Raw genomic sequence first — 12,038 nt, forward strand, 5'->3', positions numbered from 1 at the left:
ACCATGGCTGAGCAAATGTCTTTAGAGTAGAATGTTGAGGATTAGGGCATATTCTAAGGAGTGGAAGAGCTGGGTCATATAGTAAAATTGTTGGGAATTTTTGAGAATTCTCCATACCAGTTTCCACAGCAGCTGTATCTGTTTGCAATCTCACCAACAGCGAATGTTTCCCCCTTTACTCCCTACCTTCCAGCATTTTTTGTAAGTTGTTCTCTTGATCTTTGCCATTCTGACTGAGTAAGATGAAAACTCAAGTTTTTTATTTTCATTTTCACCATATATTTTAAAGAACTAAAAATGTATGTGTATGTTCTGCATGTGTACCACATGTGTGTCTGGTGTCTGGCATCAAGTCTTCTGGAACTGGACTTATAGATGGTTCTAAGTGCTACGTGGAGGATGGGGACCTAACTCAGGTCCTCCACTAGACTGGCAAAGGCTCTTAATATTTGAGCTCTCTCTCTAGCACCCATTCCTACATTCCTGAACCCCACTATGTTGCAAAATGTGCACAATGAGCCAGTGGGATGACTTAGCTTGGAAAGATGTCTGTAGCTACGTCTGATGATTCCTGCCACTGGCACGGTGGAAGGAGGGGATAGAGTTTTGGAATTTGTCCTCTAACTTCCACAGATAGTCACACACATACACATAGTCACGCACATGAACACACGCACGCAAAGTAAGTCAATAAAAATGTAGTGTCTTTTAAAAGATAAAATATGCACCTCGACAGCCAGCCACTTTAAAACTCAGTGTTTTGAAGTTATATAAGTTGTATAGTGACATTAATCTTTTCATACAAAACAAAATAATAAGACATTATTTTAAGTGCTGACATTTGCCAAATATGTTCAGAGTGTTCTTGGGAGAACGACGTTCAGATTACCTGGAGGCTTCATAGGGAGTGATTATCTTTATGCTCTTTTTGTATTTCAAAGTTCAACACCCATCTTTGCAGGGGTAGAAACTTGAATTTCTTGGTACAAAGGTCAAACGAGTTCTTTGGAAAAGGATTCATGCCAAATCAACACAGTTAGGTCACTCTGTCCCAATTAATAAGGGGGTTTGCTAAGGGAGTTAGCCTTAATGGAAACCAGGGCATAGGCAGAAGGAGCAAGCTGTTACAACCAGTACATTTTTCACCTCCTTACAGATCTAATAAATAGTCAAGATATACTCAGAAATTTGCTCATTGGATCTAAATCCAAAGAAAGCTGCATGTCTTTAAAATTGCCATGGAGTTGATTCTAGTCAAAATGGCTATCCCTAAAGCCATCAGTAAACAATCTACATCCAGATCTTCTCAGACTCCATGCTGAACACCTCTCTTCTTTCAACTCACAATTCCCTCCTTAACATAATAAGACTGTAATAATAAGACCATATACATTTATGGTCAGGTAACTAAATATCCCCACTCCCCTGAACACTTTGTCCCTGAAATGCCTTTTATAGATATCTTGGTGAGTTGATTTTTGCTTGAACTTCCTGACCATGAAAAGCACCTTCTGTCCTCTCTACAGATACCTTTCTCCAACACTTTACCAGGGTTTTGATGTGAAACAAAAGGTAGAGACAATATAAAATGTTTCCATGAAATGAAGTGTTCCATATACATATATCATAAGGGGTATGATATTAATGCAGTTGGAATGTCTGTTGTGCATCCGATGACCAAAATAATTAATCTCTTTAAGCTGTATATTTCATTTTTAAATGACCATAGAGATGGACATGGTGGCTCTCACCTACACTCTCACTTGGGAGGTGGAGGCAGGAATATAAAAAATGAGACCCTGCCTCAAGCAAACACACACACACACACACACACACACACACCCCAAAACAACTAATGAATAAATAAGATGGGTATAATATTAAGAATATCTTTGTGAAATGCTTGTTATAAGGATTATATGAGAAAACAAAGCTCAGTGTGTAGAGTGGGTCTTAAATAAACACTAATTCCTGGCTGGAGAGATGGCTGAGAGGGTAAGAGTGCTTGCTGTGTAAAGATGAAACCCAGATTTGAATCCTAGAGCTCACATAAAAGATAGGTCTGCTCTCATGTACTATATGAGTCTGTCACTGAAGGAGATAGAGTGAGAAAGACTTCTGGGTCTGCCCGCTATGAGCTTGGCTGAAAAAGGCAAGATCTAAGTTTACTAAAAGACCCTGCCTAGTGGAACAAGGGAGTGTGACAGAGGAGGATATCCAATGCCCTTCTTGGGTCTCTGAGGTCATGGATAGGTATACAAACCTGAACACACATGTATACATAACCCACATACACTTGCACTAAACACACACACACACACACACACAAACAGAGACACAGATACACACACACAGACACACAGACACACACAGACACAGACACACACACACAGACACAGACACACACACACACACACACACACACACACACACACACACACACACTGATTCCCTTTGCCTTAATGAGAGTTTTCAGAGTAACAGAAAAGGTAATACTGCTTATACTGCAGTTCATACATGCAGCGGCAAAGTTTGCTCCTTTGTTTTATGTATAATTACTATGGTCTCCTTGAGCCTCTATTACATGGATTTAGGGTTTTAAAAGTCCAGTCCAATCTGGTTTCAAGTCTAATAAAACAGATGCTTTAAATAGCCCCTCCTCCTATACTTAATTATTAGATGATTTTTTTCAGGTCCCCTTTTCAATGATTCTTGTAGCTGCTCAGATTCAAGTGCTAATTCGCGTCCCCCGAATTAGTTTGCATGAGAGCCGGTCTGCATATAGCTTCTGGGAACCTGCCCCCAGTTAATTCTGATTGGTAAATAAAGATGCCAGCAGCCAATAACTGGAGAGGGCAAACAGAAGCAGGATTTTAGAATTTCCCAGGCTGGAGACTGGGAGTAGGGGAGGAGATTAGTTTTGCCTTTGGAGAGGTGGATCAAAGAGACACTGCCATGGGGGAGAGAAGCAAGGTGGGGGCACCCTGGACTCTTGGCCAAGAAAGTGTGGCCCAGAGGGCTACACAAATGGATCTGGAGCAGCCACGATGGAACATAGAAGTTAGTGAGTAGTGACTTAGAATTATCGGCAGGATAGAGGACAGGCAGTAGCCCGGCTATTGTGTTAAGGCATTTTAAAATATAAAGACTGAGTGTGAGTGTCTTTCATTCAGGAAAACAAACCATTGAGGCAGGTACACACGCTGTACCAGGATTTTTTAATTACTTATTAATACAGCAATTCTTCCTTAATTTCTTTTCAGGGTGGCATTATCAAGTGTGTTAGGATGAACATATCTTACAGAGCTTCCTTGCGAAGAAGAGTCTTAGTTCTCTTGGCATTTTCTGGGCTTTCTCTTATCCTCAATCTCCCACATTGCCTCCATCCAGATCCAGCCTAGAACGCCGCAGGATTTCTGTGCAGGGAAGTTTTGCATCCTCCCCATCCCCACACTTGCCCTTGGAGAGTAGTGCAGGCTTCTGTTTCCTTCTGATATATACCCCTGTCTCTTGGAAGAATTAAGGGATATCCTCTTTCCCTCCAGGCTACACAGGAAGAACACCATCTAGCTATTGTCTATCAAAGTACACTGCATGCATTTTAGCCTCTTGTTCTTCATAATGGGACAGATTGGCCAGGTCAAGACCTTTTAGATCTGATGAAAAGCAGAGGAAAGTCCTTCTGCACATCTACCTCCCAGTTCTTACATGATACCTCAGATGGGCTGGGCTGGTGTGTGTGTGTGTGTGTGTGTGTGTGTGTGTGTGTGTGTGTGTGTGAGAGAGAGAGAGAGAGAGAGAGAGAGAGAGAAAGAGAGAGAGAGAGAGACAGAGAGAGAGACAGAGACAGAGAGACAGAGAAACTTCTCAGTTTGATTGTGTTCTATAATCTGTTTATCATCTATTACTTATGTGATAACCCTAACATCTAACAGTTATCATCTGTGTACATATGTATGTATGTATGTATGTATGCATGCATCTATCTATCTATCTATCTATCTATCTATCTATCTACCATCTCTCTATCTAAACTCCCCTCTCATTTTGATTGGATGGGAAAGGATGTGAGCTTTTTCTTTTAGTTCACACCCTTGATATCTAGTCTGTGCAACAGCAGGTTTCCTGGGTAAGCATTTACAGGCAGAGTCTTCCTTGACTGGAAAAATGCTACAGTAGAGATTCATTGGCCTATGATTGGTTTGTCAAAGGGAAGTCAGCAGGCTTCTACAAATCCTCTTTCTTCACGCATAATGGTTCTGCAGACTGTTTTCTTTTTGTAGATGTCATGTTTCCACATTCGCCCACTGGGTGGTGAGTTTCAAAGGTAAAATATTGCAAGGACGTGATTTTTAAGGATGTAATGGATTTGTTCCCAGTTATTTCCATCTTCCTGTATTCAGGCCATAAACCATGCAGTACAACTGTTCTAACCAAGGAAAGAGTGGTGCTCTTTCCAACTCTCACTTCAGGCTTGACCATGTGACTTGCTTTGGCTAACAATATAATACAAGCAGGAGCAAGGACAATCATGCATGCCTTCTTGTCCCTCTGTGAAGAAGGAGGAGGAGGAGGAGGTAATAAACACTCCTGGGGCTGGTACTGGTCACTTTCAAAAGGCTGAGTGTTCAAACTCTGTGATAGAATGAGCCTAATACTAAAGTCTCATTGACATTTTAAAACCTAATCTCTCCAAAGGAAATACTATCACCAAACACCATCACCAAATACAAATACCATAACGAAAAGCAACTTGGGTGGAAAGTGCTAATTTCAACTTACAAAACTCAGGAGCCAGTTCATCGCGGAAGGAAGTCAAGGCAAAGACTCAAGTAGGAACTGGATGGAGGCAAGAATAAAGCATAGCCTGTGAAGAAACACTGCTCAATGCCTTGCTCTCATTATAGCTTGCTCAATCAGGTTTTCTTCTACAGCCCAAGATCTCCTGTCCAGGAGTGGCACTGCCAACCATGGGCTGGACCCTCCCACATTAATGGTTAATCAAGAATATGCCCCACTAACCTGTCATTCCTTCAAGCCATTTTGATGGAAGCATTTTCCTAATTGAGATTCCTTTTCCCAGATGTGTGAAACTGACAAACATACAAAATACTAAGAGCCAGGGTGACTTTGTCAGTAGAGGCATGTGGCGACTACTGGTTACACGGCATGACCAGGAATCAGGTAACTAGGCCAGAAGCAGGACAGCTGATAACCCTCAAGGCTTGCCTTCTGACACAGTTTCACCAGCCAGGCTTCCTGCTCCAAATGTTTCATGATATTCCCAAACAGCACCATTGTCCAGGGACAATATATTTAAAAACATGTCTGTGTGAGACATTTCATTTAGGAGTCATATCAAGAGACAGTTTAGGTGCAAGTTGTAATATGCTTTTTTTTTTATCAGACTTCAACATTATTATTCCAAAAACCATCTTTTATAATTCATATCTTCTCTGGGAATATGTGGCCAGGATGAGACAATAGCAATGAGGCTAGGTATATATTCTCCACCTAAAGATGTCTTTCACTTCCTCTAGTCTGTCTGGAATCATCTATTTTCTAACCAATATTCTTTTCCAAATCTTTGTACTTGATTGTCAGCGTTATTTATAAACTCCGACTAATTTTAAACTTTAAAATCACAAATGTGAGGAGAAGGAAAATTTCTCCAACTAACAGGTCTGCTGACGGAGTTAAGAATAGACGTGGATAAAATAACTTCCAAATTATAGTGTCAGGTTCCTGTGCTGTTGAAGCATCTTTTCCAGATTCTCCAAGTTCATCCTTAGCCTTTTAGTCATATTGACAAATCTTAAGGGCCTTTCTAGAGAAACAGTGACTATGACTCTTTTGTAAACGCCTCTTATTTTCAAGACTCCAAATAAGCAAAGATATAGACGATCAGGACACCTGTGCTTTCTTAACAGGCTTTGGCTTCTAATCACTTACGAAATCACCTCCTACAGGAACACAAACTCAGCCAGGAGAGTATATATAGTCACAGGATTCAAAATAAGTTAAGTCGCCCACCCTTTCCTAGTGGCATAATCTCCCAATACTAGGTTTGAAATTCAATTACAATGCTCAAAACAGATGGGGGCTGTTTTCTGTTTAGTTTTCTTTCCACTCAAGATAGTGATTCTAAGCTATCTCTCCAAATGGTATAGTCTGAGCTTCCTAATGGGGCGCTTCCTTATAGAAGCAGCCATTTCTTTCCATAATTTCCAACATTTTGCATGTCATGCCCAGGCACATGAATGAAAGCATTCTACATTGTGTCTCACAATTGCTTTCTCCACAACTTGGAAATCAGTTGTTAAAAATCTAAGATCTGACACAGGGATGTGGCTTCTGTTATGATTAGCATAGGACAAAACAGTGACGGCAAATGATTCCTGTGCCCTCTCCAGCTTCAGAGAAACAATTAGTAAGGCAGTCACTTTATAAACAAGGGAGGCAGGGGCTTCCATGTGGAGAGATGCCCCTCCCCCAGCCCCTGCTGTGACATGGCTTCATAGACAGCAGAAAAGCCAGAGACTTCCCACAGGACCCAGGCATGTCAATGGTTCCTTAAAAAGAGCTCACTAAATACATATATTGTTTATCATTATCAGCTGTTGTCATTTGGAAGCCCAAGCAGGGAAATCTGCTTCCAAGCTCACACAGGGTTTTTGGCAGAATTAACTCCAGGGTTGGGGTGGAAATAATCTCTATGGATTTTATTTTATTCTTCATATCATAATGTAACTCAGAAGAGGGGACATTCCTTCTAGATTAGAGGCTTCTTCTAGATGAGAGAAAGGACATGGGGAGGAAGGGATTCATTTATTTCCTCACTATTCTCCTCCCCCTTACCAATAATTTGAGGAGGAAAACTTGCAGTTTCCAAGTGTCTCCTATTTATTCGTACAGCTAAAGTCATGGGCCTGTGTATAAGGTTATGTTTCTTAGCAGAGTTGCATTTGGTACACAGAAGTAGCTAAAGGAGCCATTCAAAGCAGGGAGAGGAAGTCTGCAAACGCGATTGCTGTGCATAAGAAGGGAAGAGTGGAGTGGATTAGTACGTCTAGGAAAGAGAAATGATGCCTAAAAGGAGCAGCGATTCAGAGAAAGTCCTTGTGGCAAGTGAGAAGAAACTTCAGAATAGAACTGACTTTTAAGCAGCTGCCTAGACTATCATGGTTGTGCAAATCTGTAATTCCAGCAATGGGGAAGCTGAGGCAAAACGATCTCAATTGCAAGATGACTTGTGCAATACTCATTAAAAAAATAATCTGCTTGAATGTAGGACAGCGGCAGGCTGGATGGGGGAAAATTTCCATCTTACTTCCGCCTTTGAGCTTGCAATGCTACCCTGCTGCATTTGTTCTTCCCTATGTTGCTTCCAAACATTTGCTAAAAATCTTAAAAGCCTCATAGAAGGCTTCAGGAGAGGAGCCTGGGAAGAACTGAGGGGTAAAGCAGTAAGGGCAATGATTAATTTTGATCTTCTTCATAGCTGAGTATCCATACATTGGCATGGCCCTCTTTATGTGTCCATCTGTTGGTGGACACCTAGATGGATCTATAACGTTTACCTTATCTCTTCACACTTTCTTATGATGGAGTCTAAGTTAAGAAGGACTTAAGAGGACAGGTGACTTAGGTATCCCCTGAAGTTCATACCAAGCAAAGAAACATGGGTCTTCATTATTTCTGCTTGCAACAGGAAAGAAGAGTTTTCCGACGTACCTCTGAGTGGCTGTACTTTTTCAATTAACACTTAATGCCAATTTATCTCTCTGTAGTCTCCTTCTGTGTTGGAAACACCATGGTAAAAGCTACCGTATTCGTTTACCATGGAGAGTCAGAATCTTTTGTAGGAGGGTAATAGCACGTGCTCTATTGCATACATTCCTTAGAGGAATTAAATTAACACAGTCATGCTCCATGAGCACACAATGTATTATTGTTGGCAAAACCATTACCATTATTTTAAGCAATACAATCTACCCAAGGAAGACACGGGGAAGGCCGAGAGCCACAAATGAGAAATTAGGCTATTTACATTGTTTAAAATTAGAAAGAAATTGAACAATTTATCTCATTCTTATTCTGAACTTATTTTACCTTATTGAATATAATAGATCTTCAATTTTTTTCTTAAATTTGTTCATACACAAGCATAATGTTTTCTTACTGTTCTCACCTCAGATCCTTCCTTATCTCCCTTTCACTCCTTTTAATACAGACATCACCTTCATCCTTACATTGGGGGGATCCCTTTCTCACATTGATGTCATTAAAAAAAGAAAATCTTGTGACTTGTTTAACCATGGCTATATGTGTGACTATGAGTTCGGTACCATCATTGGAGCCCGATGGGGCTCATCAATAGGATGCAGCTGAGGGCAAGAACTCTCCTTACTCAGAATCATTGGCCAATTATCAGTTCAAAAAGGAGGTGTAGGGTCCTGTCTTAGTTACTTTTCTGTAACCATGATAAATACCATGGTTAAAACAAATTTTTTAAAAAGGGAATTTATTTTGACTCATGGTTCTAGCGCAACACATGTCCAAAATGATGGGTAGTAGAAGGGAGGAATTCAAACAATTCTATTTCAATCAAAGAAGCATAGAAAAAGAACAGTAAATGGGACAAGGATATGGGCCTTCAAAACTTTCCTCCAGTGGTATATTTTCTTCAGCATGGCTACTATTCCTAAAGTTTCCACAGCCTTCTGAAGTAGTGCCCTGAAGTTGAGACCAAATATTCGAGTATATGAACCCATGGGCAATATTTCTCATTCAAAACACCGTGGGCTTCTCATTGAGCTCTTCCCCTGTCTGTGACTGGTTGTTGACTGTCTACAAGTTCAGTCTTGTGAAGGCTCAGCACAGCAACCTCAGCTGCTGATCACCATTGTGGTAGTATGCCTCTGTCCTTCTCTCTCTCTCTCTCTCTCTCTCTCTCTCTCTCTCTCTTCTGGCTCTTACATTTCTTCCTTCCTCCTCTTTCTGAGCCTCAGAGGGAGTAGTAGAAATGCCCTTTTTAGAGCCAATAACTTAGCCATCACTTAATTGTGGCACTTTGGACAGACACCAATATTTGCATTCAGAGCCATTCGTGGCAAAAAGACACTTCCGTGATTAAGGCTGGGATGAGCATTTGGCTGTGAGTATAAAGATAAATATTTGGGAAGAAGCATTTTAGTACCATGCCGATTTAGCTGCACATCAGTCGTCAGTTTGCTCATAGGGCCTGAGACCTCTTCAGTCATGGGTTATCGTATGCATTTACAACATGAAGCACAGATTCCCTCCTGTGGAGTGGACCTCAAATCCAACCAGAGAGCAATTGGTTATCCTTATAAGAGTCGTGCCATTTTGTACCAGCGGCTACATCCTGCCTGGCAGATTTGTGTTCTACTCATTCAGCCATGAGCACTATGATTTTTATTATGTGCCTTTTAATGCTCTAAACATAGAAACTTGTCACTTGAAGTACCACACATTAGACAGCATCCACATTATGGTATATTGAATAACTGTTTGAAAGCGAAATGAAAATAGTTTGGGAAATGCCCATGCCTTCTCTTCGTTCAAAGATTAATAGCTGTGTGGCCACCGTAAGCTTTCCCTGGTGCCAGTCAGTGAGATAACAGTGTCAAACAAGACAGATAAGTCATATGTGTCAAATTATACTCTGCTCAGATATTTGACACATATACCTTTTCTCTGCATTAAGTTCCCATCCATACCAAACCGATGATAGTTTAGCTATTACTTAACAGCAGTTTTTAGATCTGCCCTTGATGAACTGGGAAGCTTCCTAAGACAATTGATCAGTGACTTCAACCACAATCACTGCGCATAACTGAACTAAATCAGGAGCTGACGAATATACCTGTGAGCGACTTTTCTTGACTGGACCATTTGAGGTGGAGACGAGCCACCTTTACATCTGGCTAACACCTTCTGGTGGCAGCCTGTACAAAGGACATGAGAGAAGGAAGCTTTTGTTCTTTGCCCGCTTTCTCTCACTGGTAATTCATTTCTTCACTGCTCTTAGAGGCTACTTCTTTGAGATTCTGACATATACTGAAGACTAGCTGAGATATGCAACCTTTTAGAGCAGCAACGAATGAATTCTTGGAGTTTTCATTGGGAGATAGCCACTGTGGAAATAGTTGGACTACAAGTGTAAGACACTCTTAATAAATAATCTATTCTACCCATCCTGTCTCCCTGATTAATACAGTCTGGGAGGATCTTTAACATCTCTCTATGACACAGTAGCAGGACATACCCAGTTTCCTAAACAGTGCCAGAATCAGCAACATCAGGCCACGAAGGAAGCATAAGCCATGTTGGCTGACTCTAACTAGAGCGAACAGCACAATACCTGAATACACCTTGCAGCGTAGCTTCAAGCCATGAGACCCAGATGATCAGGGTCAGCACAGCAGGCGAAGCTGTCACTCAGGAATCTCTGCCAGGTGATTCATGTTCAGGCAAGGAGGCTCAGGGGCAGAAAGCTCAGTTCAGGGCAGAGCCTACCAGTGTTGACACTTGCAGAATGCCACTGTGTTTCTGTAGTGTATGTGTGTGTGCGGCAGCTTCTGGCCAGTGTCCGTACCTCTTAGGCTGCACTGATATGTGCACATCAGTAGGACGAATACCAGGGTATGGCCATAGATTGCATGTATATCTTATACAATTATCTTAGACAAATTGTGACCTATTTTTTAAAAGTCTCTTATTAAGATAAATACTATTTGATAAGAAGTATATCTTAGTAATGTCTTACTGCTCTCATTAATCAGGCAGGGTGGCACATGCCTATAAACCCAGCATTCAGAAGCATTGCTATAGTTCAAGGTTAACCTCATCGACGGAGTAAGTTCCTGGTTCAAGAAATAAAAAGCCTCTTCTTAATCGACTATTTCAGTGATATACTAAATTGTCACTCAGCAAACGATCATTGAGCCAAAAGTACCATGCACCAGGGATGCAGTAAAGAACAAGACAAACACACACAAGCCCCTCCCTTGTGAAATTCATGGTCTATGAACCAAGTGATCACTCACATTACCGCTCAGAAGGATTTGGCCCTGCCCTCTCACTACGGGCAATTCATTCTTCTTTAATCCATTAAATTTGGCTTTGGATGTTGATATTGGAATGGGTTATGGATTTGCCGTAACTGAGAGAATGTTAGCAGTTGAACAGTGAACACGCTATGTGAACGTGCTTTTCTCCTGCATTCCCTCTGTCATCAGGAGAACAATGTGTCCTGGGCAACCACTATCCAAGATGTATGAGAGAAAATGTAAAGGTATGGATCCACCCACATCCTGAAGACAGACAAAACGTAAATACCTGGATAGACAGTCGTGGGGAGATATACCTAGTTAGCTAAACTGAAGTCCCACATCCCACAAGATTGAAAGTATTTGTAATGCAGGGAGTTTGGGTCCACACTATGATTGTGAGGATGATGCTCTAAGAAGGAATCAGGAGAATGTCCTTTATTCTGAGTTTGATTTTCTTCATATAATATAATGAAAACTATTATATCACAGTAAAGGCAGTAGAAGCATTTTAAAAACTCTCTGAGAAATATAAATAAGAAGTACTCAAGTTAATAAAGATTAAAAAAAACTCTCTGAAAACCTTTACACAAGCTGTTTTTCCATGCACGCACTGTAACCTGTCTACTTTGTAGACAGTTTAAGGAAACTGAAGAAGACACAGAAAGGAGAGATAATTGCTACAAAATGTCTAATATGCAAGGCATGGAACTGCAGGATAGCAGAGCGTCCGGTCCATAATCAGATGCCTAAAAATACCACTGATTGATGTCAGAAGAGAGACATGAAGGGACAAACTAATTAAAAAAACACACACATGTAAACAAAGAATATAGACCCAATTTTTCTCTTCATCACTAAAGAGGAAGCAATTAAATCAGCTCTTTGGGTGGTTTTAGGCTAGACACAAGGAAAGAGCAGCAACTAAAACAGGTTTCTAGAGAAGACTGTCCTTGCTAAATT

Source organism: Rattus norvegicus, chromosome 15, assembly GCF_021556685.1.
Source record: "Rattus norvegicus strain SHRSP/BbbUtx chromosome 15, alternate assembly SHRSP_T2T, whole genome shotgun sequence".
Classification (NCBI taxonomy): domain Eukaryota; kingdom Metazoa; phylum Chordata; class Mammalia; order Rodentia; family Muridae; genus Rattus; species Rattus norvegicus.